The 24630-nt window shown below is 51.3% G+C and overlaps 13 non-coding genes across 13 annotated transcripts; all 13 read right to left on the bottom strand.

Moving 5' to 3' along the window:
- Positions 1 to 2182: 2182 nt before the first annotated feature.
- Positions 2183 to 2254, bottom strand: trnam-cau (transfer RNA methionine (anticodon CAU)). Its single transcript has one exon. It is a non-coding gene; the product is annotated as a tRNA-Met (tRNA).
- A 1233-nt stretch (positions 2255 to 3487) lies between these two features.
- On the bottom strand, positions 3488 to 3559 carry trnam-cau (transfer RNA methionine (anticodon CAU)). The gene has a single exon. It is a non-coding gene; the product is annotated as a tRNA-Met (tRNA).
- A 1233-nt stretch (positions 3560 to 4792) lies between these two features.
- Positions 4793 to 4864, bottom strand: trnam-cau (transfer RNA methionine (anticodon CAU)). Its single transcript has one exon. It is a non-coding gene; the product is annotated as a tRNA-Met (tRNA).
- A 2537-nt stretch (positions 4865 to 7401) lies between these two features.
- Positions 7402 to 7473, bottom strand: trnam-cau (transfer RNA methionine (anticodon CAU)). The gene has a single exon. It is a non-coding gene; the product is annotated as a tRNA-Met (tRNA).
- Positions 7474 to 8705: 1232 nt separating this feature from the next.
- Positions 8706 to 8777, bottom strand: trnam-cau (transfer RNA methionine (anticodon CAU)). The gene has a single exon. It is a non-coding gene; the product is annotated as a tRNA-Met (tRNA).
- A 1233-nt stretch (positions 8778 to 10010) lies between these two features.
- On the bottom strand, positions 10011 to 10082 carry trnam-cau (transfer RNA methionine (anticodon CAU)). Its single transcript has one exon. It is a non-coding gene; the product is annotated as a tRNA-Met (tRNA).
- Positions 10083 to 11315: 1233 nt separating this feature from the next.
- trnam-cau (transfer RNA methionine (anticodon CAU)) lies at positions 11316 to 11387 on the bottom strand. Its single transcript has one exon. It is a non-coding gene; the product is annotated as a tRNA-Met (tRNA).
- Positions 11388 to 13924: 2537 nt separating this feature from the next.
- On the bottom strand, positions 13925 to 13996 carry trnam-cau (transfer RNA methionine (anticodon CAU)). The gene has a single exon. It is a non-coding gene; the product is annotated as a tRNA-Met (tRNA).
- Positions 13997 to 15229: 1233 nt separating this feature from the next.
- trnam-cau (transfer RNA methionine (anticodon CAU)) lies at positions 15230 to 15301 on the bottom strand. Its single transcript has one exon. It is a non-coding gene; the product is annotated as a tRNA-Met (tRNA).
- Positions 15302 to 17838: 2537 nt separating this feature from the next.
- Positions 17839 to 17910, bottom strand: trnam-cau (transfer RNA methionine (anticodon CAU)). Its single transcript has one exon. It is a non-coding gene; the product is annotated as a tRNA-Met (tRNA).
- Positions 17911 to 19143: 1233 nt separating this feature from the next.
- trnam-cau (transfer RNA methionine (anticodon CAU)) lies at positions 19144 to 19215 on the bottom strand. The gene has a single exon. It is a non-coding gene; the product is annotated as a tRNA-Met (tRNA).
- Positions 19216 to 20448: 1233 nt separating this feature from the next.
- On the bottom strand, positions 20449 to 20520 carry trnam-cau (transfer RNA methionine (anticodon CAU)). The gene has a single exon. It is a non-coding gene; the product is annotated as a tRNA-Met (tRNA).
- Positions 20521 to 24361: 3841 nt separating this feature from the next.
- Positions 24362 to 24433, bottom strand: trnam-cau (transfer RNA methionine (anticodon CAU)). Its single transcript has one exon. It is a non-coding gene; the product is annotated as a tRNA-Met (tRNA).
- Positions 24434 to 24630: the final 197 nt, after the last annotated feature.

Genomic DNA, 24630 nt, shown 5'->3' with positions numbered 1-24630 from the left:
TGCCGCACGCTCCTTCCGCTGCTTGCGCTTGTTTTCTGCATGTTCTCGGCGGCGAGATCGAGGTGCTCAGGTGTCGGTGGGGATGTTGCACTTTATCAAGGAGGCTTTGAGGATGTCCTTGAAACGTTCCCTCTGCCCACCTGCGGCTCACTTGCCGTCTAGGATTCCTAGTAGAGCGCTTGTTTTGGGAGTCTTGTGTCGAGAATGCGGACAATGTGGCCCGCCCAATGGAGCTGGTCGAGTGTGGTCAGTGCTTCGATGGTGGGGATGTTGGCTTGATCGAGAGCACTGACGTTGAAGCGTCTATCCTCCCAGGGGATTTGCAGGATGTTGTGGTATTTCTCCAGCGATTTGAGGTGATTGCTGTATATGGTCCATGTCTCTGAGCCACCCAGGAGGCCGGATATCACTACAGCCCTGTATACCATGAGCTTGGTGCCAGATTTGAAGGCCTGATCTTGGAACACTGTCTTCCTCCGGCGGCCGAAGGCCCAACAGCCTGTATCCTGCAATATTTACAGGACATCCTCTCTCGTCAACACTAACATTGTCCTTAACCAACACTGCCACCCCAACTGCTACCATTCATGTACACCCGATATCCAGCTATATTTACGGCCCACGCCTGCCCTTTGAGCCAGATCCCAATAATTGCCACAGCATCATATTCCGATTTGCTTGCAGATCAGCAAACTTATTTAGTAAAAGAAGAGGAAACAATAAGACTTTTAATATCAAGCTCATATTTTATGAGTGTGCTCTATCAGCCAAAGCTCCTCAAATTAATTGAAAGAGAATGATTTTAGAGATGCATCCTTGTCAAGGCTGGGATTAGTTGCAGTGCAAGTGTTGGCTGCAACCACATTAAAAGTTGCCTTTAGCAGAGGATGGTTTCGATCCATCGACCTCTGGGTTATGGGCCCAGCACGCTTCCGCTGCACCACTCTGCTGCTGGTGCTGGAAATAATGAATTGCACCTCCTTGTGCTGGGACATGGCTGGCTGCGGTTGCGTGTGATTGACAGCTGCTCTAGTGAGCGGATTGGGCCGCGGGGTCACGTGGTGGATGGGCGTGATTAACCACTGCTCCAGTCATCACCAGAGGCAGTCCCTCGAAATCGAGGAAGACTTGCTTCCACTCTAAATGTGAGTTCTCAGGTGGCTGTTCAGTCCAATACGGGAATTACAGTCTCTGTCACAGCTGGGGCAGACAGTGGTTGAAGGAAAGGGTGGGTGGGAAGTCTGGTTTGCCGCACGCTCCTTCCGCTGCTTGCGCTTGTTTTCTGCATGTTCTCGGCGGCGAGACTCGAGGTGCTCAGCGCCCTCCCGGATGCTCTTCCTCCACTTAGGGCGCTCTTTGGCAAGAGATTCCCAGGTGTCGGTGGGGATGTTGCACTTTATCAAGGAGGCTTTGAGGATGTCCTTGAAACGTTCCCTCTTCCCACCTGCGGCTCACTTGCCGTGTAGGATTCCTAGTAGAGCTCTTGTTTTTGGAGTCTTGTGTTAAGAATGCGGACAATGTGGCCCGCCCAATGGAGTTGGTCGAGTGTGGTCAGTGCTTCGATGCTGGGGATGTTGGCTTGATCGAGAGCACTGACGTTGAAGCGTCTATCCTCCCAGGGGATTTGCAGGATGTTGTGGTATTTCTCCAGTGATTTGAGGTGATTGCTGTATATGGTCCATGTCTCTGAGCCACCCAGGAGGCCGGATATCACTACAGCCCTGTATACCATGAGCTTGGTGCCAGATTTGAAGGCCTGATCTTGGAACACTGTCTTCCTCCGGCGGCCGAAGGCCCAACAGCCTGTATCCTGCAATATTTACAGGACATCCTCTCTCGTCAACACTAACATTGTCCTCAACCAATACTGCCACCCCAACTGCTACCATTCATGTACACCCGATATCCAGCTATATTTACGGCCCACGCCTGCCCTTTGAGCCAGATCCCAATAATTGCCACAGCATCATATTCCGATTTGCTTGCAGATAAGCAAACTTATTTAGTAAAAGAAGAGGAAACAATAAGACTTTTAATATCAAGCTCATATTTTATGAGTGTGCTCTATCAGCCAAAGCTCCTCAAATTAATTGAAAGAGAATGATTTGAGAGATGCATCCTTGTCAAGGCTGGGATTAGTTGCAGTGCAAGTGTTGGCTGCAACCACATTAAAAGTTGCCTTTAGCAGAGGATGGTTTCGATCCATCGACCTCTGGGTTATGGGCCCAGCACGCTTCCGCTGCGCCACTCTGCTGCTGGTGTTGGAACTGATGAATTGCACCTCCTTGTGCTTGGACATGGCTGGCTGCGGTTGCGTGTGATTGACAGCTGCTCTAGTGAGCGGATTGGGCCGCGGGGTCACGTGGTGGATGGGCGTGATTAACCACTGCTCCAGTCATCACCAGAGGCAGCCCCTCGAAATCGAGGAAGACTTGCTTCCACTCTAAAAGTGAGTTCTCAGGTGGCTGTTCAGTCCAATACAGGAATTACAGTCTCTGTCACAGCTGGGGCAGACAGTGGTTAAAGGAAAGGGTGGGTGGGGAGTCTGGTTTGCCGCACGCTCCTTCCGCTGCCTGCGCTTGTTTTCTGCATGTTCTCGGCGGCGAGACTCGAGGTGCTCAGCGCCCTCCCGGATGCTCTTCCTCCACTTAGGGCGCTCTTTGGCAAGAGATTCCCAGGTGTCGGTGGGGATGTTGCACTTTATCAAGGAGGCTTTGAGGATGTCCTTGAAACGTTCCCTCTGCCCACCTGCGGCTCACTTGCCGTGTAGGATTCCTAGTAGAGCGCTTGTTTTGGGAGTCTTGTGTCGAGAATGCGGACAATGTGGCCCGCCCAATGGAGCTGGTCGAGTGTGGTCAGTGCTTCGATGCTGGGGATGTTGGCTTGATCGAGAGCACTGACGTTGAAGCGTCTATCCTCCCAGGGGATTTGCAGGATGTTGTGGTATTTCTCCAGCGATTTGAGGTGATTGCTGTATATGGTCCATGTCTCTGAGCCACCCAGGAGGCCGGATATCACTACAGCCCTGTATACCATGAGCTTGGTGCCAGATTTGAAGGCCTGATCTTGGAACACTGTCTTCCTCCGGCGGCCGAAGGCCCAACAGCCTGTATCCTGCAATATTTACAGGACATCCTCTCTCGTCAACACTAACATTGTCCTTAACCAATACTGCCACCTCAACTGCTACCATTCATGTACACCCGATATCCAGCTATATTTACGGCCCACGCCTGCCCTTTGAGCCAGATCCCAGTTATTGCCACAGCATCATATTCCGATTTGCTTGCAGATCAGCAAAACTTATTTAGTAAAAGAAGAGGAAACAATAAGACTTTTAATATCAAGCTCATATTTTATGAGTGTGCTCTATCAGCCAAAGCTCCTCAAATTAATTGAAAGAGAATGATTTGAGAGATGCATCCTTGTCAAGGCTGGGATTAGTTGCAGTGCAAGTGTTGGCTGCAACCACATTAAAAGTTGCCTTTAGCAGAGGATGGTTTCGATCCATCGACCTCTGGGTTATGGGCCCAGCACGCTTCCGCTGCGCCACTCTGCTGCTGGTGTTGGAACTGATGAATTGCACCTCCTTGTGCTTGGACATGGCTGGCTGCGGTTGCGTGTGATTGACAGCTGCTCTAGTGAGCGGATTGGGCCGCGGGGTCACGTGGTGGATGGGCGTGATTAACCACTGCTCCAGTCATCACCAGAGGCAGTCCCTCGAAATCGAGGAAGACTTGCTTCCACTCTAAATGTGAGTTCTCAGGTGGCTGTTCAGTCCAATACGGGAATTACAGTCTCTGTCACAGCTGGGGAAGACAGTGGTTGAAGGAAAGGGTGGGTGGGAAGTCTGGTTTGCCGCACGCTCCTTCCGCTGCCTGCGCTTGTTTTCTGCATGTTCTCGGCGGCGAGACTCGAGGTGCTCAGCGCCCTCCCGGATGCTCTTCCTCCACTTAGGGCGCTCTTTGGCAAGAGATTCCCAGGTGTCGGTGGGGATGTTGCACTTTATCAAGGAGGCTTTGAGGATGTCCTTGAAACGTTCCCTCTTCCCACCTGCGGCTCACTTGCCGTGTAGGATTCCTAGTAGAGCGCTTGTTTTTGGAGTCTTGTGTTAAGAATGCGGACAATGTGGCCCGCCCAATGGAGCTGGTCGAGTGTGGTCAGTGCTTCGATGCTGGGGATGTTGGCTTGATCGAGAGCACTGACGTTGAAGCGTCTATCCTCCCAGGGGATTTGCAGGATGTTGTGGTATTTCTCCAGTGATTTGAGGTGATTGCTGTATATGGTCCATGTCTCTGAGCCACCCAGGAGGCCGGATATCACTACAGCCCTGTATACCATGAGCTTGGTGCCAGATTTGAAGGCCTGATCTTGGAACACTGTCTTCCTCCGGCGGCCGAAGGCCCAACAGCCTGTATCCTGCAATATTTACAGGACATCCTCTCTCGTCAACACTAACATTGTCCTTAACCAATACTGCCACCTCAACTGCTACCATTCATGTACACCCGATATCCAGCTATATTTACGGCCCACGCCTGCCCTTTGAGCCAGATCCCAGTTATTGCCACAGCATCATATTCCGATTTGCTTGCAGATCAGCAAAACTTATTTAGTAAAAGAAGAGGAAACAATAAGACTTTTAATATCAAGCTCATATTTTATGAGTGTGCTCTATCAGCCAAAGCTCCTCAAATTAATTGAAAGAGAATGATTTTAGAGATGCATCCTTGTCAAGGCTGGGATTAGTTGCAGTGCAAGTGTTGGCTGCAACCACATTAAAAGTTGCCTTTAGCAGAGGATGGTTTCGATCCATCGACCTCTGGGTTATGGGCCCAGCACGCTTCCGCTGCGCCACTCTGCTGCTGGTGTTGGAAATAATGAATTGCACCTCCTTGTGCTGGGACATGGCTGGCTGCGGTTGCGTGTGATTGACAGCTGCTCTAGTGAGCGGATTGGGCCGCGGGGTCACGTGGTGGATGGGCGTGATTAACCACTGCTCCAGTCATCACCAGAGGCAGCCCCTCGAAATCGAGGAAGACTTGCTTCCACTCTAAATGTGAGTTCTCAGGTGGCTGTTCAGTCCAATACAGGAATTACAGTCTCTGTCACAGCTGGGGCAGACAGTGGTTAAAGGAAAGGGTGGGTGGGGAGTCTGGTTTGCCGCACGCTCCTTCCGCTGCCTGCGCTTGTTTTCTGCATGTTCTCGGCGGCGAGACTCGAGGTGCTCAGCGCCCTCCCGGATGCTCTTCCTCCACTTAGGGCGCTCTTTGGCAAGAGATTCCCAGGTGTCGGTGGGGATGTTGCACTTTATCAAGGAGGCTTTGAGGATGTCCTTGAAACGTTCCCTCTGCCCACCTGCGGCTCACTTGCCGTCTAGGATTCCTAGTAGAGCGCTTGTTTTGGGAGTCTTGTGTCGAGAATGCGGACAATGTGGCCCGCCCAATGGAGCTGGTCGAGTGTGGTCAGTGCTTCGATGCTGGGGATGTTGGCTTGATCGAGAGCACTGACGTTGAAGCGTCTATCCTCCCAGGGGATTTGCAGGATGTTGTGGTATTTCTCCAGTGATTTGAGGTGATTGCTGTATATGGTCCATGTCTCTGAGCCACCCAGGAGGCCGGATATCACTACAGCCCTGTATACCATGAGCTTGGTGCCAGATTTGAAGGCCTGATCTTGGAACACTGTCTTCCTCTGGCGGCCGAAGGCCCAACAGCCTGTATCCTGCAATATTTACAGGACATCCTCTCTCGTCAACACTAACATTGTCCTCAACCAATACTGCCACCCCAACTGCTACCATTCATGTACACCCGATATCCAGCTATATTTACGGCCCACGCCTGCCCTTTGAGCCAGATCCCAATAATTGCCACAGCATCATATTCCGATTTGCTTGCAGATCAGCAAACTTATTTAGTAAAAGAAGAGGAAACAATAAGACTTTTAATATCAAGCTCATATTTTATGAGTGTGCTCTATCAGCCAAAGCTCCTCAAATTAATTGAAAGAGAATGATTTGAGAGATGCATCCTTGTCAAGGCTGGGATTAGTTGCAGTGCAAGTGTTGGCTGCAACCACATTAAAAGTTGCCTTTAGCAGAGGATGATTTCGATCCATCGACCTCTGGGTTATGGGCCCAGCACGCTTCCGCTGCGCCACTCTGCTGCTGGTGTTGGAACTGATGAATTGCACCTCCTTGTGCTTGGACATGGCTGGCTGCGGTTGCGTGTGATTGACAGCTGCTCTAGTGAGCGGATTGGGCCGCGGGGTCACGTGGTGGATGGGCGTGATTAACCACTGCTCCAGTCATCACCAGAGGCAGCCCCTCGAAATCGAGGAAGACTTGCTTCCACTCTAAAAGTGAGTTCTCAGGTGGCTGTTCAGTCCAATACAGGAATTACAGTCTCTGTCACAGCTGGGGCAGACAGTGGTTAAAGGAAAGGGTGGGTGGGGAGTCTGGTTTGCCGCACGCTCCTTCCGCTGCCTGCGCTTGTTTTCTGCATGTTCTCGGCGGCGAGACTCGAGGTGCTCAGCGCCCTCCCGGATGCTCTTCCTCCACTTAGGGCGCTCTTTGGCAAGAGATTCCCAGGTGTCGGTGGGGATGTTGCACTTTATCAAGGAGGCTTTGAGGATGTCCTTGAAACGTTCCCTCTGCCCACCTGCGGCTCACTTGCCGTCTAGGATTCCTAGTAGAGCGCTTGTTTTGGGAGTCTTGTGTCGAGAATGCGGACAATGTGGCCCGCCCAATGGAGCTGGTCGAGTGTGGTCAGTGCTTCGATGCTGGGGATGTTGGCTTGATCGAGAGCACTGACGTTGAAGCGTCTATCCTCCCAGGGGATTTGCAGGATGTTGTGGTATTTCTCCAGCGATTTGAGGTGATTGCTGTATATGGTCCATGTCTCTGAGCCACCCAGGAGGCCGGATATCACTACAGTCCTGTATACCATGAGCTTGGTGCCAGATTTGAAGGCCTGATCTTGGAACACTGTCTTCCTCCGGCGGCCGAAGGCCCAACAGCCTGTATCCTGCAATATTTACAGGACATCCTCTCTCGTCAACACTAACATTGTCCTTAACCAATACTGCCACCCCAACTGCTACCATTCATGTACACCCGATATCCAGCTATATTTACGGCCCACGCCTGCCCTTTGAGCCAGATCCCAGTTATTGCCACAGCATCATATTCCGATTTGCTTGCAGATCAGCAAAACTTATTTAGTAAAAGAAGAGGAAACAATAAGACTTTTAATATCAAGCTCATATTTTATGAGTGTGCTCTATCAGCCAAAGCTCCTCAAATTAATTGAAAGAGAATGATTTTAGAGATGCATCCTTGTCAAGGCTGGGATTAGTTGCAGTGCAAGTGTTGGCTGCAACCACATTAAAAGTTGCCTTTAGCAGAGGATGGTTTCGATCCATCGACCTCTGGGTTATGGGCCCAGCACGCTTCCGCTGCGCCACTCTGCTGCTGGTGTTGGAACTGATGAATTGCACCTCCTTGTGCTTGGATATGGCTGGCTGCGGTTGCGTGTGATTGACAGCTGCTCTAGTGAGCGGATTGGGCCGCGGGGTCACGTGGTGGATGGGCGTGATTAACCACTGCTCCAGTCATCACCAGAGGCAGCCCCTCGAAATCGAGGAAGACTTGCTTCCACTCTAAAAGTGAGTTCTCAGGTGGCTGTTCAGTCCAATACAGGAATTACAGTCTCTGTCACAGCTGGGGCAGACAGTGGTTAAAGGAAAGGGTGGGTGGGGAGTCTGGTTTGCCGCACGCTCCTTCCGCTGCCTGCGCTTGTTTTCTGCATGTTCTCGGCGGCGAGACTCGAGGTGCTCAGCGCCCTCCCGGATGCTCTTCCTCCACTTAGGGCGCTCTTTGGCAAGAGATTCCCAGGTGTCGGTGGGGATGTTGCACTTTATCAAGGAGGCTTTGAGGATGTCCTTGAAACGTTCCCTCTGCCCACCTGCGGCTCACTTGCCGTCTAGGATTCCTAGTAGAGCGCTTGTTTTGGGAGTCTTGTGTCGAGAATGCGGACAATGTGGCCCGCCCAATGGAGCTGGTCGAGTGTGGTCAGTGCTTCGATGCTGGGGATGTTGGCTTGATCGAGAGCACTGACGTTGAAGCGTCTATCCTCCCAGGGGATTTGCAGGATGTTGTGGTATTTCTCCAGCGATTTGAGGTGATTGCTGTATATGGTCCATGTCTCTGAACCACCCAGGAGGCCGGATATCACTACAGCCCTGTATACCATGAGCTTGGTGCCAGATTTGAAGGCCTGATCTTGGAACACTGTCTTCCTCCGGCGGCCGAAGGCCCAACAGCCTGTATCCTGCAATATTTACAGGACATCCTCTCTCGTCAACACTAACATTGTCCTTAACCAACACTGCCACCCCAACTGCTACCATTCATGTACACCCGATATCCAGCTATATTTACGGCCCACGCCTGCCCTTTGAGCCAGATCCCAATAATTGCCACAGCATCATATTCCGATTTGCTTGCAGATCAGCAAACTTATTTAGTAAAAGAAGAGGAAACAATAAGACTTTTAATATCAAGCTCATATTTTATGAGTGTGCTCTATCAGCCAAAGCTCCTCAAATTAATTGAAAGAGAATGATTTGAGAGATGCATCCTTGTCAAGGCTGGGATTAGTTGCAGTGCAAGTGTTGGCTGCAACCACATTAAAAGTTGCCTTTAGCAGAGGATGGTTTCGATCCATCGACCTCTGGGTTATGGGCCCAGCACGCTTCCGCTGCGCCACTCTGCTGCTGGTGTTGGAACTGATGAATTGCACCTCCTTGTGCTTGGACATGGCTGGCTGCGGTTGCGTGTGATTGACAGCTGCTCTAGTGAGCGGATTGGGCCGCGGGGTCACGTGGTGGATGGGCGTGATTAACCACTGCTCCAGTCATCACCAGAGGCAGTCCCTCGAAATCGAGGAAGACTTGCTTCCACTCTAAATGTGAGTTCTCAGGTGGCTGTTCAGTCCAATACGGGAATTACAGTCTCTGTCACAGCTGGGGAAGACAGTGGTTGAAGGAAAGGGTGGGTGGGAAGTCTGGTTTGCCGCACGCTCCTTCCGCTGCCTGCGCTTGTTTTCTGCATGTTCTCGGCGGCGAGACTCGAGGTGCTCAGCGCCCTCCCGGATGCTCTTCCTCCACTTAGGGCGCTCTTTGGCAAGAGATTCCCAGGTGTCGGTGGGGATGTTGCACTTTATCAAGGAGGCTTTGAGGATGTCCTTGAAACGTTCCCTCTTCCCACCTGCGGCTCACTTGCCGTGTAGGATTCCTAGTAGAGCGCTTGTTTTTGGAGTCTTGTGTTAAGAATGCGGACAATGTGGCCCGCCCAATGGAGCTGGTCGAGTGTGGTCAGTGCTTCGATGCTGGGGATGTTGGCTTGATCGAGAGCACTGACGTTGAAGCGTCTATCCTCCCAGGGGATTTGCAGGATGTTGTGGTATTTCTCCAGCGATTTGAGGTGATTGCTGTATATGGTCCATGTCTCTGAGCCACCCAGGAGGCCGGATATCACTACAGCCCTGTATACCATGAGCTTGGTGCCAGATTTGAAGGCCTGATCTTGGAACACTGTCTTCCTCCGGCGGCCGAAGGCCCAACAGCCTGTATCCTGCAATATTTACAGGACATCCTCTCTCGTCAACACTAACATTGTCCTTAACCAATACTGCCACCTCAACTGCTACCATTCATGTACACCCGATATCCAGCTATATTTACGGCCCACGCCTGCCCTTTGAGCCAGATCCCAGTTATTGCCACAGCATCATATTCCGATTTGCTTGCAGATCAGCAAAACTTATTTAGTAAAAGAAGAGGAAACAATAAGACTTTTAATATCAAGCTCATATTTTATGAGTGTGCTCTATCAGCCAAAGCTCCTCAAATTAATTGAAAGAGAATGATTTTAGAGATGCATCCTTGTCAAGGCTGGGATTAGTTGCAGTGCAAGTGTTGGCTGCAACCACATTAAAAGTTGCCTTTAGCAGAGGATGGTTTCGATCCATCGACCTCTGGGTTATGGGCCCAGCACGCTTCCGCTGCGCCACTCTGCTGCTGGTGTTGGAAATAATGAATTGCACCTCCTTGTGCTGGGACATGGCTGGCTGCGGTTGCGTGTGATTGACAGCTGCTCTAGTGAGCGGATTGGGCCGCGGGGTCACGTGGTGGATGGGCGTGATTAACCACTGCTCCAGTCATCACCAGAGGCAGCCCCTCGAAATCGAGGAAGACTTGCTTCCACTCTAAATGTGAGTTCTCAGGTGGCTGTTCAGTCCAATACAGGAATTACAGTCTCTGTCACAGCTGGGGCAGACAGTGGTTAAAGGAAAGGGTGGGTGGGGAGTCTGGTTTGCCGCACGCTCCTTCCGCTGCCTGCGCTTGTTTTCTGCATGTTCTCGGCGGCGAGACTCGAGGTGCTCAGCGCCCTCCCGGATGCTCTTCCTCCACTTAGGGCGCTCTTTGGCAAGAGATTCCCAGGTGTCGGTGGGGATGTTGCACTTTATCAAGGAGGCTTTGAGGATGTCCTTGAAACGTTCCCTCTGCCCACCTGCGGCTCACTTGCCGTCTAGGATTCCTAGTAGAGCGCTTGTTTTGGGAGTCTTGTGTCGAGAATGCGGACAATGTGGCCCGCCCAATGGAGCTGGTCGAGTGTGGTCAGTGCTTCGATGCTGGGGATGTTGGCTTGATCGAGAGCACTGACGTTGAAGCGTCTATCCTCCCAGGGGATTTGCAGGATGTTGTGGTATTTCTCCAGTGATTTGAGGTGATTGCTGTATATGGTCCATGTCTCTGAGCCACCCAGGAGGCCGGATATCACTACAGCCCTGTATACCATGAGCTTGGTGCCAGATTTGAAGGCCTGATCTTGGAACACTGTCTTCCTCTGGCGGCCGAAGGCCCAACAGCCTGTATCCTGCAATATTTACAGGACATCCTCTCTCGTCAACACTAACATTGTCCTCAACCAATACTGCCACCTCAACTGCTACCATTCATGTACACCCGATATCCAGCTATATTTACGGCCCACGCCTGCCCTTTGAGCCAGATCCCAGTTATTGCCACAGCATCATATTCCGATTTGCTTGCAGATCAGCAAAACTTATTTAGTAAAAGAAGAGGAAACAATAAGACTTTTAATATCAAGCTCATATTTTATGAGTGTGCTCTATCAGCCAAAGCTCCTCAAATTAATTGAAAGAGAATGATTTTAGAGATGCATCCTTGTCAAGGCTGGGATTAGTTGCAGTGCAAGTGTTGGCTGCAACCACATTAAAAGTTGCCTTTAGCAGAGGATGGTTTCGATCCATCGACCTCTGGGTTATGGGCCCAGCACGCTTCCGCTGCGCCACTCTGCTGCTGGTGTTGGAAATAATGAATTGCACCTCCTTGTGCTGGGACATGGCTGGCTGCGGTTGCGTGTGATTGACAGCTGCTCTAGTGAGCGGATTGGGCCGCGGGGTCACGTGGTGGATGGGCGTGATTAACCACTGCTCCAGTCATCACCAGAGGCAGCCCCTCGAAATCGAGGAAGACTTGCTTCCACTCTAAATGTGAGTTCTCAGGTGGCTGTTCAGTCCAATACAGGAATTACAGTCTCTGTCACAGCTGGGGCAGACAGTGGTTAAAGGAAAGGGTGGGTGGGGAGTCTGGTTTGCCGCACGCTCCTTCCGCTGCCTGCGCTTGTTTTCTGCATGTTCTCGGCGGCGAGACTCGAGGTGCTCAGCGCCCTCCCGGATGCTCTTCCTCCACTTAGGGCGCTCTTTGGCAAGAGATTCCCAGGTGTCGGTGGGGATGTTGCACTTTATCAAGGAGGCTTTGAGGATGTCCTTGAAACGTTCCCTCTGCCCACCTGCGGCTCACTTGCCGTCTAGGATTCCTAGTAGAGCGCTTGTTTTGGGAGTCTTGTGTCGAGAATGCGGACAATGTGGCCCGCCCAATGGAGCTGGTCGAGTGTGGTCAGTGCTTCGATGCTGGGGATGTTGGCTTGATCGAGAGCACTGACGTTGAAGCGTCTATCCTCCCAGGGGATTTGCAGGATGTTGTGGTATTTCTCCAGTGATTTGAGGTGATTGCTGTATATGGTCCATGTCTCTGAGCCACCCAGGAGGCCGGATATCACTACAGCCCTGTATACCATGAGCTTGGTGCCAGATTTGAAGGCCTGATCTTGGAACACTGTCTTCCTCTGGCGGCCGAAGGCCCAACAGCCTGTATCCTGCAATATTTACAGGACATCCTCTCTCGTCAACACTAACATTGTCCTCAACCAATACTGCCACCCCAACTGCTACCATTCATGTACACCCGATATCCAGCTATATTTACGGCCCACGCCTGCCCTTTGAGCCAGATCCCAATAATTGCCACAGCATCATATTCCGATTTGCTTGCAGATCAGCAAACTTATTTAGTAAAAGAAGAGGAAACAATAAGACTTTTAATATCAAGCTCATATTTTATGAGTGTGCTCTATCAGCCAAAGCTCCTCAAATTAATTGAAAGAGAATGATTTGAGAGATGCATCCTTGTCAAGGCTGGGATTAGTTGCAGTGCAAGTGTTGGCTGCAACCACATTAAAAGTTGCCTTTAGCAGAGGATGATTTCGATCCATCGACCTCTGGGTTATGGGCCCAGCACGCTTCCGCTGCGCCACTCTGCTGCTGGTGTTGGAACTGATGAATTGCACCTCCTTGTGCTTGGACATGGCTGGCTGCGGTTGCGTGTGATTGACAGCTGCTCTAGTGAGCGGATTGGGCCGCGGGGTCACGTGGTGGATGGGCGTGATTAACCACTGCTCCAGTCATCACCAGAGGCAGCCCCTCGAAATCGAGGAAGACTTGCTTCCACTCTAAAAGTGAGTTCTCAGGTGGCTGTTCAGTCCAATACAGGAATTACAGTCTCTGTCACAGCTGGGGCAGACAGTGGTTAAAGGAAAGGGTGGGTGGGGAGTCTGGTTTGCCGCACGCTCCTTCCGCTGCCTGCGCTTGTTTTCTGCATGTTCTCGGCGGCGAGACTCGAGGTGCTCAGCGCCCTCCCGGATGCTCTTCCTCCACTTAGGGCGCTCTTTGGCAAGAGATTCCCAGGTGTCGGTGGGGATGTTGCACTTTATCAAGGAGGCTTTGAGGATGTCCTTGAAACGTTCCCTCTGCCCACCTGCGGCTCACTTGCCGTCTAGGATTCCTAGTAGAGCGCTTGTTTTGGGAGTCTTGTGTCGAGAATGCGGACAATGTGGCCCGCCCAATGGAGCTGGTCGAGTGTGGTCAGTGCTTCGATGCTGGGGATGTTGGCTTGATCGAGAGCACTGACGTTGAAGCGTCTATCCTCCCAGGGGATTTGCAGGATGTTGTGGTATTTCTCCAGCGATTTGAGGTGATTGCTGTATATGGTCCATGTCTCTGAGCCACCCAGGAGGCCGGATATCACTACAGTCCTGTATACCATGAGCTTGGTGCCAGATTTGAAGGCCTGATCTTGGAACACTGTCTTCCTCCGGCGGCCGAAGGCCCAACAGCCTGTATCCTGCAATATTTACAGGACATCCTCTCTCGTCAACACTAACATTGTCCTTAACCAATACTGCCACCCCAACTGCTACCATTCATGTACACCCGATATCCAGCTATATTTACGGCCCACGCCTGCCCTTTGAGCCAGATCCCAGTTATTGCCACAGCATCATATTCCGATTTGCTTGCAGATCAGCAAAACTTATTTAGTAAAAGAAGAGGAAACAATAAGACTTTTAATATCAAGCTCATATTTTATGAGTGTGCTCTATCAGCCAAAGCTCCTCAAATTAATTGAAAGAGAATGATTTTAGAGATGCATCCTTGTCAAGGCTGGGATTAGTTGCAGTGCAAGTGTTGGCTGCAACCACATTAAAAGTTGCCTTTAGCAGAGGATGGTTTCGATCCATCGACCTCTGGGTTATGGGCCCAGCACGCTTCCGCTGCGCCACTCTGCTGCTGGTGTTGGAACTGATGAATTGCACCTCCTTGTGCTTGGATATGGCTGGCTGCGGTTGCGTGTGATTGACAGCTGCTCTAGTGAGCGGATTGGGCCGCGGGGTCACGTGGTGGATGGGCGTGATTAACCACTGCTCCAGTCATCACCAGAGGCAGCCCCTCGAAATCGAGGAAGACTTGCTTCCACTCTAAAAGTGAGTTCTCAGGTGGCTGTTCAGTCCAATACAGGAATTACAGTCTCTGTCACAGCTGGGGCAGACAGTGGTTAAAGGAAAGGGTGGGTGGGGAGTCTGGTTTGCCGCACGCTCCTTCCGCTGCCTGCGCTTGTTTTCTGCATGTTCTCGGCGGCGAGACTCGAGGTGCTCAGCGCCCTCCCGGATGCTCTTCCTCCACTTAGGGCGCTCTTTGGCAAGAGATTCCCAGGTGTCGGTGGGGATGTTGCACTTTATCAAGGAGGCTTTGAGGATGTCCTTGAAACGTTCCCTCTGCCCACCTGCGGCTCACTTGCCGTCTAGGATTCCTAGTAGAGCGCTTGTTTTGGGAGTCTTGTGTCGAGAATGCGGACAATGTGGCCCGCCCAATGGAGCTGGTCGAGTGTGGTCAGTGCTTCGATGCTGGGGATGTTGGCTTGATCGAGAGCACTGACGTTGAAGCGTCTATCCTCCCAGGGGATTTGCAGGATGTTGTGGTATTTCTCCAGCGATTTGAGGTGATTGCTGTATATGGTCCATGTCTCTGAGCCACCCAGGAGGCCGGATATCACTACAGCCCTGTATACCATGAGCTTGGTGCCAGATTTGAAGGCCTGATCTTGGAACACTGTCTTCCTCCGGCGGCCGAAGGCCCAACAGCCTGTATCCTGCAATATTTACAGGACATCCTCTCTCGTCAACACTAACATTGTCCTTAACCAATACTGCCACCTCAACTGCTACCATTCATGTACACCCGATATCCAGCTATATTTACGGCCCACGCCTGCCCTTTGAGCCAGATCCCAGTTATTGCCACAGCATCATATTCCGATTTGCTTGCAGATCAGCAAAACTTATTTAGTAAAAGAAGAGGAAACAATAAGACTTTTAATATCAAGCTCATATTTTATGAGTGTGCTCTATCAGCCAAAGCTCCTCAAATTAATTGAAAGAGAATGATTTTAGAGATGCATCCTTGTCAAGGCTGGGATTAGTTGCAGTGCAAGTGTTGGCTGCAACCACATTAAAAGTTGCCTTTAGCAGAGGATGGTTTCGATCCATCGACCTCTGGGTTATGGGCCCAGCACGCTTCCGCTGCGCCACTCTGCTGCTGGTGTTGGAAATAATGAATTGCACCTCCTTGTGCTGGGACATGGCTGGCTGCGGTTGCGTGTGATTGACAGCTGCTCTAGTGAGCGGATTGGGCCGCGGGGTCACGTGGTGGATGGGCGTGATTAACCACTGCTCCAGTCATCACCAGAGGCAGCCCCTCGAAATCGAGGAAGACTTGCTTCCACTCTAAATGTGAGTTCTCAGGTGGCTGTTCAGTCCAATACAGGAATTACAGTCTCTGTCACAGCTGGGGCAGACAGTGGTTAAAGGAAAGGGTGGGTGGGGAGTCTGGTTTGCCGCACGCTCCTTCCGCTGCCTGCGCTTGTTTTCTGCATGTTCTCGGCGGCGAGACTCGAGGTGCTCAGCGCCCTCCCGGATGCTCTTCCTCCACTTAGGGCGCTCTTTGGCAAGAGATTCCCAGGTGTCGGTGGGGATGTTGCACTTTATCAAGGAGGCTTTGAGGATGTCCTTGAAACGTTCCCTCTGCCCACCTGCGGCTCACTTGCCGTCTAGGATTCCTAGTAGAGCGCTTGTTTTGGGAGTCTTGTGTCGAGAATGCGGACAATGTGGCCCGCCCAATGGAGCTGGTCGAGTGTGGTCAGTGCTTCGATGCTGGGGATGTTGGCTTGATCGAGAGCACTGACGTTGAAGCGTCTATCCTCCCAGGGGATTTGCAGGATGTTGTGGTATTTCTCCAGTGATTTGAGGTGATTGCTGTATATGGTCCATGTCTCTGAGCCACCCAGGAGGCCGGATATCACTACAGCCCTGTATACCATGAGCTTGGTGCCAGATTTGAAGGCCTGATCTTGGAACACTGTCTTCCTCTGGCGGCCGAAGGCCCAACAGCCTGTATCCTGCAATATTTACAGGACATCCTCTCTCGTCAACACTAACATTGTCCTCAACCAATACTGCCACCCCAACTGCTACCATTCATGTACACCCGATATCCAGCTATATTTACGGCCCACGCCTGCCCTTTGAGCCAGATCCCAATAATTGCCACAGCATCATATTCCGATTTGCTTGCAGATCAGCAAACTTATTTAGTAAAAGAAGAGGAAACAATAAGACTTTTAATATCAAGCTCATATTTTATGAGTGTGCTCTATCAGCCAAAGCTCCTCAAATTAATTGAAAGAGAATGATTTGAGAGATGCATCCTTGTCAAGGCTGGGATTAGTTGCAGTGCAAGTGTTGGCTGCAACCACATTAAAAGTTGCCTTTAGCAGAGGATGATTTCGATCCATCGACCTCTGGGTTATGGGCCCAGCACGCTTCCGCTGCGCCACTCTGCTGCTGGTGTTGGAACTGATGAATTGCACCTCCTTGTGCTTGGACATGGCTGGCTGCGGTTGCGTGTGATTGACAGCTGCTCTAGTGAGCGGATTGGGCCGCGGGGTCACGTGGTGGATGGGCGTGATTAACCACTGCTCCAGTCATCACCAGAGGCAGCCCCTCGAAATCGAGGAAGACTTGCTTCCACTCTAAAAGTGAGTTCTCAGGTGGCTGTTCAGTCCAATACAGGAATTACAGTCTCTGTCACAGCTGGGGCAGACAGTGGTTAAAGGAAAGGGTGGGTGGGGAGTCTGGTTTGCCGCACGCTCCTTCCGCTGCCTGCGCTTGTTTTCTGCATGTTCTCGGCGGCGAGACTCGAGGTGCTCAGCGCCCTCCCGGATGCTCTTCCTCCACTTAGGGCGCTCTTTGGCAAGAGATTCCCAGGTGTCGGTGGGGATGTTGCACTTTATCAAGGAGGCTTTGAGGATGTCCTTGAAACGTTCCCTCTGCCCACCTGCGGCTCACTTGCCGTCTAGGATTCCTAGTAGAGCGCTTGTTTTGGGAGTCTTGTGTCGAGAATGCGGACAATGTGGCCCGCCCAATGGAGCTGGTCGAGTGTGGTCAGTGCTTCGATGCTGGGGATGTTGGCTTGATCGAGAGCACTGACGTTGAAGCGTCTATCCTCCCAGGGGATTTGCAGGATGTTGTGGTATTTCTCCAGCGATTTGAGGTGATTGCTGTATATGGTCCATGTCTCTGAGCCACCCAGGAGGCCGGATATCACTACAGTCCTGTATACCATGAGCTTGGTGCCAGATTTGAAGGCCTGATCTTGGAACACTGTCTTCCTCCGGCGGCCGAAGGCCCAACAGCCTGTATCCTGCAATATTTACAGGACATCCTCTCTCGTCAACACTAACATTGTCCTTAACCAATACTGCCACCCCAACTGCTACCATTCATGTACACCCGATATCCAGCTATATTTACGGCCCACGCCTGCCCTTTGAGCCAGATCCCAGTTATTGCCACAGCATCATATTCCGATTTGCTTGCAGATCAGCAAAACTTATTTAGTAAAAGAAGAGGAAACAATAAGACTTTTAATATCAAGCTCATATTTTATGAGTGTGCTCTATCAGCCAAAGCTCCTCAAATTAATTGAAAGAGAATGATTTTAGAGATGCATCCTTGTCAAGGCTGGGATTAGTTGCAGTGCAAGTGTTGGCTGCAACCACATTAAAAGTTGCCTTTAGCAGAGGATGGTTTCGATCCATCGACCTCTGGGTTATGGGCCCAGCACGCTTCCGCTGCGCCACTCTGCTGCTGGTGTTGGAACTGATGAATTGCACCTCCTTGTGCTTGGATATGGCTGGCTGCGGTTGCGTGTGATTGACAGCTGCTCTAGTGAGCGGATTGGGCCGCGGGGTCACGTGGTGGATGGGCGTGATTAACCACTGCTCCAGTCATCACCAGAGGCAGCCCCTCGAAATCGAGGAAGACTTGCTTCCACTCTAAAAGTGAGTTCTCAGGTGGCTGTTCAGTCCAATACAGGAATTACAGTCTCTGTCACAGCTGGGGCAGACAGTGGTTAAAGGAAAGGGTGGGTGGGGAGTCTGGTTTGCCGCACGCTCCTTCCGCTGCCTGCGCTTGTTTTCTGCATGTTCTCGGCGGCGAGACTCGAGGTGCTCAGCGCCCTCCCGGATGCTCTTCCTCCACTTAGGGCGCTCTTTGGCAAGAGATTCCCAGGTGTCGGTGGGGATGTTGCACTTTATCAAGGAGGCTTTGAGGATGTCCTTGAAACGTTCCCTCTGCCCACCTGCGGCTCACTTGCCGTCTAGGATTCCTAGTAGAGCGCTTGTTTTGGGAGTCTTGTGTCGAGAATGCGGACAATGTGGCCCGCCCAATGGAGCTGGTCGAGTGTGGTCAGTGCTTCGATGCTGGGGATGTTGGCTTGATCGAGAGCACTGACGTTGAAGCGTCTATCCTCCCAGGGGATTTGCAGGATGTTGTGGTATTTCTCCAGCGATTTGAGGTGATTGCTGTATATGGTCCATGTCTCTGAGCCACCCAGGAGGCCGGATATCACTACAGCCCTGTATACCATGAGCTTGGTGCCAGATTTGAAGGCCTGATCTTGGAACACTGTCTTCCTCCGGCGGCCGAAGGCCCAACAGCCTGTATCCTGCAATATTTACAGGACATCCTCTCTCGTCAACACTAACATTGTCCTTAACCAATACTGCCACCTCAACTGCTACCATTCATGTACACCCGATATCCAGCTATATTTACGGCCCACGCCTGCCCTTTGAGCCAGATCCCAGTTATTGCCACAGCATCATATTCCGATTTGCTTGCAGATCAGCAAAACTTATTTAGTAAAAGAAGAGGAAACAATAAGACTTTTAATATCAAGCTCATATTTTATGAGTGTGCTCTATCAGCCAAAGCTCCTCAAATTAATTGAAAGAGAATGATTTTAGAGATGCATCCTTGTCAAGGCTGGGATTAGTTGCAGTGCAAGTGTTGGCTGCAACCACATTAAAAGTTGCCTTTAGCAGAGGATGGTTTCGATCCATCGACCTCTGGGTTATGGGCCCAGCACGCTTCCGCTGCGCCACTCTGCTGCTGGTGTTGGAAATAATGAATTGCACCTCCTTGTGCTGGGACATGGCTGGCTGCGGTTGCGTGTGATTGACAGCTGCTCTAGTGAGCGGATTGGGCCGCGGGGTCACGTGGTGGATGGGCGTGATTAACCACTGCTCCAGTCATCACCAGAGGCAGTCCCTCGAAATCGAGGAAGACTTGCTTCCACTCTAAAAGTGAGTTCTCAGGTGGCTGTTCAGTCCAATACAGGAATTACAGTCTCTGTCACAGCTGGGGCAGACAGTGGTTAAAAGAAAGGGTGGGTGGGGAGTCTGGTTTGCCGCACGCTCCTTCCGCTGCCTGCGCTTGTTTTCTGCATGTTCTCGGCGGCGAGACTCGAGGTGCTCAGCGCCCTCCCGGATGCTCTTCCTCCACTTAGGGCGCTCTTTGGCAAGAGATTCCCAGGTGTCGGTGGGGATGTTGCACTTTATCAAGGAGGCTTTGAGGATGTCCTTGAAACGTTCCCTCTGCCCACCTGCGGCTCACTTGCCGTGTAGGATTCCTAGTAGAGCGCTTGTTTTGGGAGTCTTGTGTCGAGAATGCGGACAATGTGGCCCGCCCAATGGAGCTGGTCGAGTGTGGTCAGTGCTTCGATGCTGGGGATGTTGGCTTGATCGAGAGCACTGACGTTGAAGCGTCTATCCTCCCAGGGGATTTGCAGGATGTTGTGGTATTTCTCCAGCGATTTGAGGTGATTGCTGTATATGGTCCATGTCTCTGAGCCACCCAGGAGGCCGGATATCACTACAGCCCTGTATACCATGAGCTTGGTGCCAGATTTGAAGGCCTGATCTTGGAACACTGTCTTCCTCCGGCGGCCGAAGGCCCAACAGCCTGTATCCTGCAATATTTACAGGACATCCTCTCTCGTCAACACTAACATTGTCCTTAACCAATACTGCCACCTCAACTGCTACCATTCATGTACACCCGATATCCAGCTATATTTACGGCCCACGCCTGCCCTTTGAGCCAGATCCCAGTTATTGCCACAGCATCATATTCCGATTTGCTTGCAGATCAGCAAAACTTATTTAGTAAAAGAAGAGGAAACAATAAGACTTTTAATATCAAGCTCATATTTTATGAGTGTGCTCTATCAGCCAAAGCTCCTCAAATTAATTGAAAGAGAATGATTTTAGAGATGCATCCTTGTCAAGGCTGGGATTAGTTGCAGTGCAAGTGTTGGCTGCAACCACATTAAAAGTTGCCTTTAGCAGAGGATGGTTTCGATCCATCGACCTCTGGGTTATGGGCCCAGCACGCTTCCGCTGCGCCACTCTGCTGCTGGTGTTGGAACTGATGAATTGCACCTCCTTGTGCTGGGACATGGCTGGCTGCGGTTGCGTGTGATTGACAGCTGCTCTAGTGAGCGGATTGGGCCGCGGGGTCACGTGGTGGATGGGCGTGATTAACCACTGCTCCAGTCATCACCAGAGGCAGCCCCTCGAAATCGAGGAAGACTTGCTTCCACTCTAAATGTGAGTTCTCAGGTGGCTGTTCAGTCCAATACAGGAATTACAGTCTCTGTCACAGCTGGGGCAGACAGTGGTTAAAGGAAAGGGTGGGTGGGGAGTCTGGTTTGCCGCACGCTCCTTCCGCTGCCTGCGCTTGTTTTCTGCATGTTCTCGGCGGCGAGACTCGAGGTGCTCAGCGCCCTCCCGGATGCTCTTCCTCCACTTAGGGCGCTCTTTGGCAAGAGATTCCCAGGTGTCGGTGGGGATGTTGCACTTTATCAAGGAGGCTTTGAGGATGTCCTTGAAACGTTCCCTCTGCCCACCTGCGGCTCACTTGCCGTCTAGGATTCCTAGTAGAGCGCTTGTTTTGGGAGTCTTGTGTCGAGAATGCGGACAATGTGGCCCGCCCAATGGAGCTGGTCGAGTGTGGTCAGTGCTTCGATGCTGGGGATGTTGGCTTGATCGAGAGCACTGACGTTGAAGCGTCTATCCTCCCAGGGGATTTGCAGGATGTTGTGGTATTTCTCCAGTGATTTGAGGTGATTGCTGTATATGGTCCATGTCTCTGAGCCACCCAGGAGGCCGGATATCACTACAGCCCTGTATACCATGAGCTTGGTGCCAGATTTGAAGGCCTGATCTTGGAACACTGTCTTCCTCTGGCGGCCGAAGGCCCAACAGCCTGTATCCTGCAATATTTACAGGACATCCTCTCTCGTCAACACTAACATTGTCCTCAACCAATACTGCCACCCCAACTGCTACCATTCATGTACACCCGATATCCAGCTATATTTACGGCCCACGCCTGCCCTTTGAGCCAGATCCCAATAATTGCCACAGCATCATATTCCGATTTGCTTGCAGATCAGCAAACTTATTTAGTAAAAGAAGAGGAAACAATAAGACTTTTAATATCAAGCTCATATTTTATGAGTGTGCTCTATCAGCCAAAGCTCCTCAAATTAATTGAAAGAGAATGATTTGAGAGATGCATCCTTGTCAAGGCTGGGATTAGTTGCAGTGCAAGTGTTGGCTGCAACCACATTAAAAGTTGCCTTTAGCAGAGGATGATTTCGATCCATCGACCTCTGGGTTATGGGCCCAGCACGCTTCCGCTGCGCCACTCTGCTGCTGGTGTTGGAAATAATGAATTGCACCTCCTTGTGCTGGGACATGGCTGGCTGCGGTTGCGTGTGATTGACAGCTGCTCTAGTGAGCGGATTGGGCCGCGGGGTCACGTGGTGGATGGGCGTGATTAACCACTGCTCCAGTCATCACCAGAGGCAGCCCCTCGAAATCGAGGAAGACTTGCTTCCACTCTAAATGTGAGTTCTCAGGTGGCTGTTCAGTCCAATACAGGAATTACAGTCTCTGTCACAGCTGGGGCAGACAGTGGTTAAAGGAAAGGGTGGGTGGGGAGTCTGGTTTGCCGCACGCTCCTTCCGCTGCCTGCGCTTGTTTTCTGCATGTTCTCGGCGGCGAGACTCGAGGTGCTCAGCGCCCTCCCGGATGCTCTTCCTCCACTTAGGGCGCTCTTTGGCAAGAGATTCCCAGGTGTCGGTGGGGATGTTGCACTTTATCAAGGAGGCTTTGAGGATGTCCTTGAAACGTTCCCTCTGCCCACCTGCGGCTCACTTGCCGTCTAGGATTCCTAGTAGAGCGCTTGTTTTGGGAGTCTTGTGTCGAGAATGCGGACAATGTGGCCCGCCCAATGGAGCTGGTCGAGTGTGGTCAGTGCTTCGATGCTGGGGATGTTGGCTTGATCGAGAGCACTGACGTTGAAGCGTCTATCCTCCCAGGGGATTTGCAGGATGTTGTGGTATTTCTCCAGTGATTTGAGGTGATTGCTGTATATGGTCCATGTCTCTGAGCCACCCAGGAGGCCGGATATCACTACAGCCCTGTATACCATGAGCTTGGTGCCAGATTTGAAGGCCTGATCTTGGAACACTGTCTTCCTCTGGCGGCCGAAGGCCCAACAGCCTGTATCCTGCAATATTTACAGGACATCCTCTCTCGTCAACACTAACATTGTCCTCAACCAATACTGCCACCCCAACTGCTACCATTCATGTACACCCGATATCCAGCTATATTTACGGCCCACGCCTGCCCTTTGAGCCAGATCCCAATAATTGCCACAGCATCATATTCCGATTTGCTTGCAGATCAGCAAACTTATTTAGTAAAAGAAGAGGAAACAATAAGACTTTTAATATCAAGCTCATATTTTATGAGTGTGCTCTATCAGCCAAAGCTCCTCAAATTAATTGAAAGAGAATGATTTGAGAGATGCATCCTTGTCAAGGCTGGGATTAGTTGCAGTGCAAGTGTTGGCTGCAACCACATTAAAAGTTGCCTTTAGCAGAGGATGATTTCGATCCATCGACCTCTGGGTTATGGGCCCAGCACGCTTCCGCTGCGCCACTCTGCTGCTGGTGTTGGAACTGATGAATTGCACCTCCTTGTGCTTGGACATGGCTGGCTGCGGTTGCGTGTGATTGACAGCTGCTCTAGTGAGCGGATTGGGCCGCGGGGTCACGTGGTGGATGGGCGTGATTAACCACTGCTCCAGTCATCACCAGAGGCAGCCCCTCGAAATCGAGGAAGACTTGCTTCCACTCTAAAAGTGAGTTCTCAGGTGGCTGTTCAGTCCAATACAGGAATTACAGTCTCTGTCACAGCTGGGGCAGACAGTGGTTAAAGGAAAGGGTGGGTGGGGAGTCTGGTTTGCCGCACGCTCCTTCCGCTGCCTGCGCTTGTTTTCTGCATGTTCTCGGCGGCGAGACTCGAGGTGCTCAGCGCCCTCCCGGATGCTCTTCCTCCACTTAGGGCGCTCTTTGGCAAGAGATTCCCAGGTGTCGGTGGGGATGTTGCACTTTATCAAGGAGGCTTTGAGGATGTCCTTGAAACGTTCCCTCTGCCCACCTGCGGCTCACTTGCCGTCTAGGATTCCTAGTAGAGCGCTTGTTTTGGGAGTCTTGTGTCGAGAATGCGGACAATGTGGCCCGCCCAATGGAGCTGGTCGAGTGTGGTCAGTGCTTCGATGCTGGGGATGTTGGCTTGATCGAGAGCACTGACGTTGAAGCGTCTATCCTCCCAGGGGATTTGCAGGATGTTGTGGTATTTCTCCAGCGATTTGAGGTGATTGCTGTATATGGTCCATGTCTCTGAGCCACCCAGGAGGCCGGATATCACTACAGTCCTGTATACCATGAGCTTGGTGCCAGATTTGAAGGCCTGATCTTGGAACACTGTCTTCCTCCGGCGGCCGAAGGCCCAACAGCCTGTATCCTGCAATATTTACAGGACATCCTCTCTCGTCAACACTAACATTGTCCTTAACCAATACTGCCACCCCAACTGCTACCATTCATGTACACCCGATATCCAGCTATATTTACGGCCCACGCCTGCCCTTTGAGCCAGATCCCAGTTATTGCCACAGCATCATATTCCGATTTGCTTGCAGATCAGCAAAACTTATTTAGTAAAAGAAGAGGAAACAATAAGACTTTTAATATCAAGCTCATATTTTATGAGTGTGCTCTATCAGCCAAAGCTCCTCAAATTAATTGAAAGAGAATGATTTTAGAGATGCATCCTTGTCAAGGCTGGGATTAGTTGCAGTGCAAGTGTTGGCTGCAACCACATTAAAAGTTGCCTTTAGCAGAGGATGGTTTCGATCCATCGACCTCTGGGTTATGGGCCCAGCACGCTTCCGCTGCGCCACTCTGCTGCTGGTGTTGGAACTGATGAATTGCACCTCCTTGTGCTTGGATATGGCTGGCTGCGGTTGCGTGTGATTGACAGCTGCTCTAGTGAGCGGATTGGGCCGCGGGGTCACGTGGTGGATGGGCGTGATTAACCACTGCTCCAGTCATCACCAGAGGCAGCCCCTCGAAATCGAGGAAGACTTGCTTCCACTCTAAAAGT

This window comes from Pristiophorus japonicus, chromosome 7, assembly GCF_044704955.1.
Source record: "Pristiophorus japonicus isolate sPriJap1 chromosome 7, sPriJap1.hap1, whole genome shotgun sequence".
In the NCBI taxonomy this organism is placed as follows: Eukaryota; Metazoa; Chordata; class Chondrichthyes; family Pristiophoridae; genus Pristiophorus; species Pristiophorus japonicus.
Note: the sequence above shows the minus strand (reverse complement) of the source record. Positions and strands in the feature narration are given on the sequence as shown.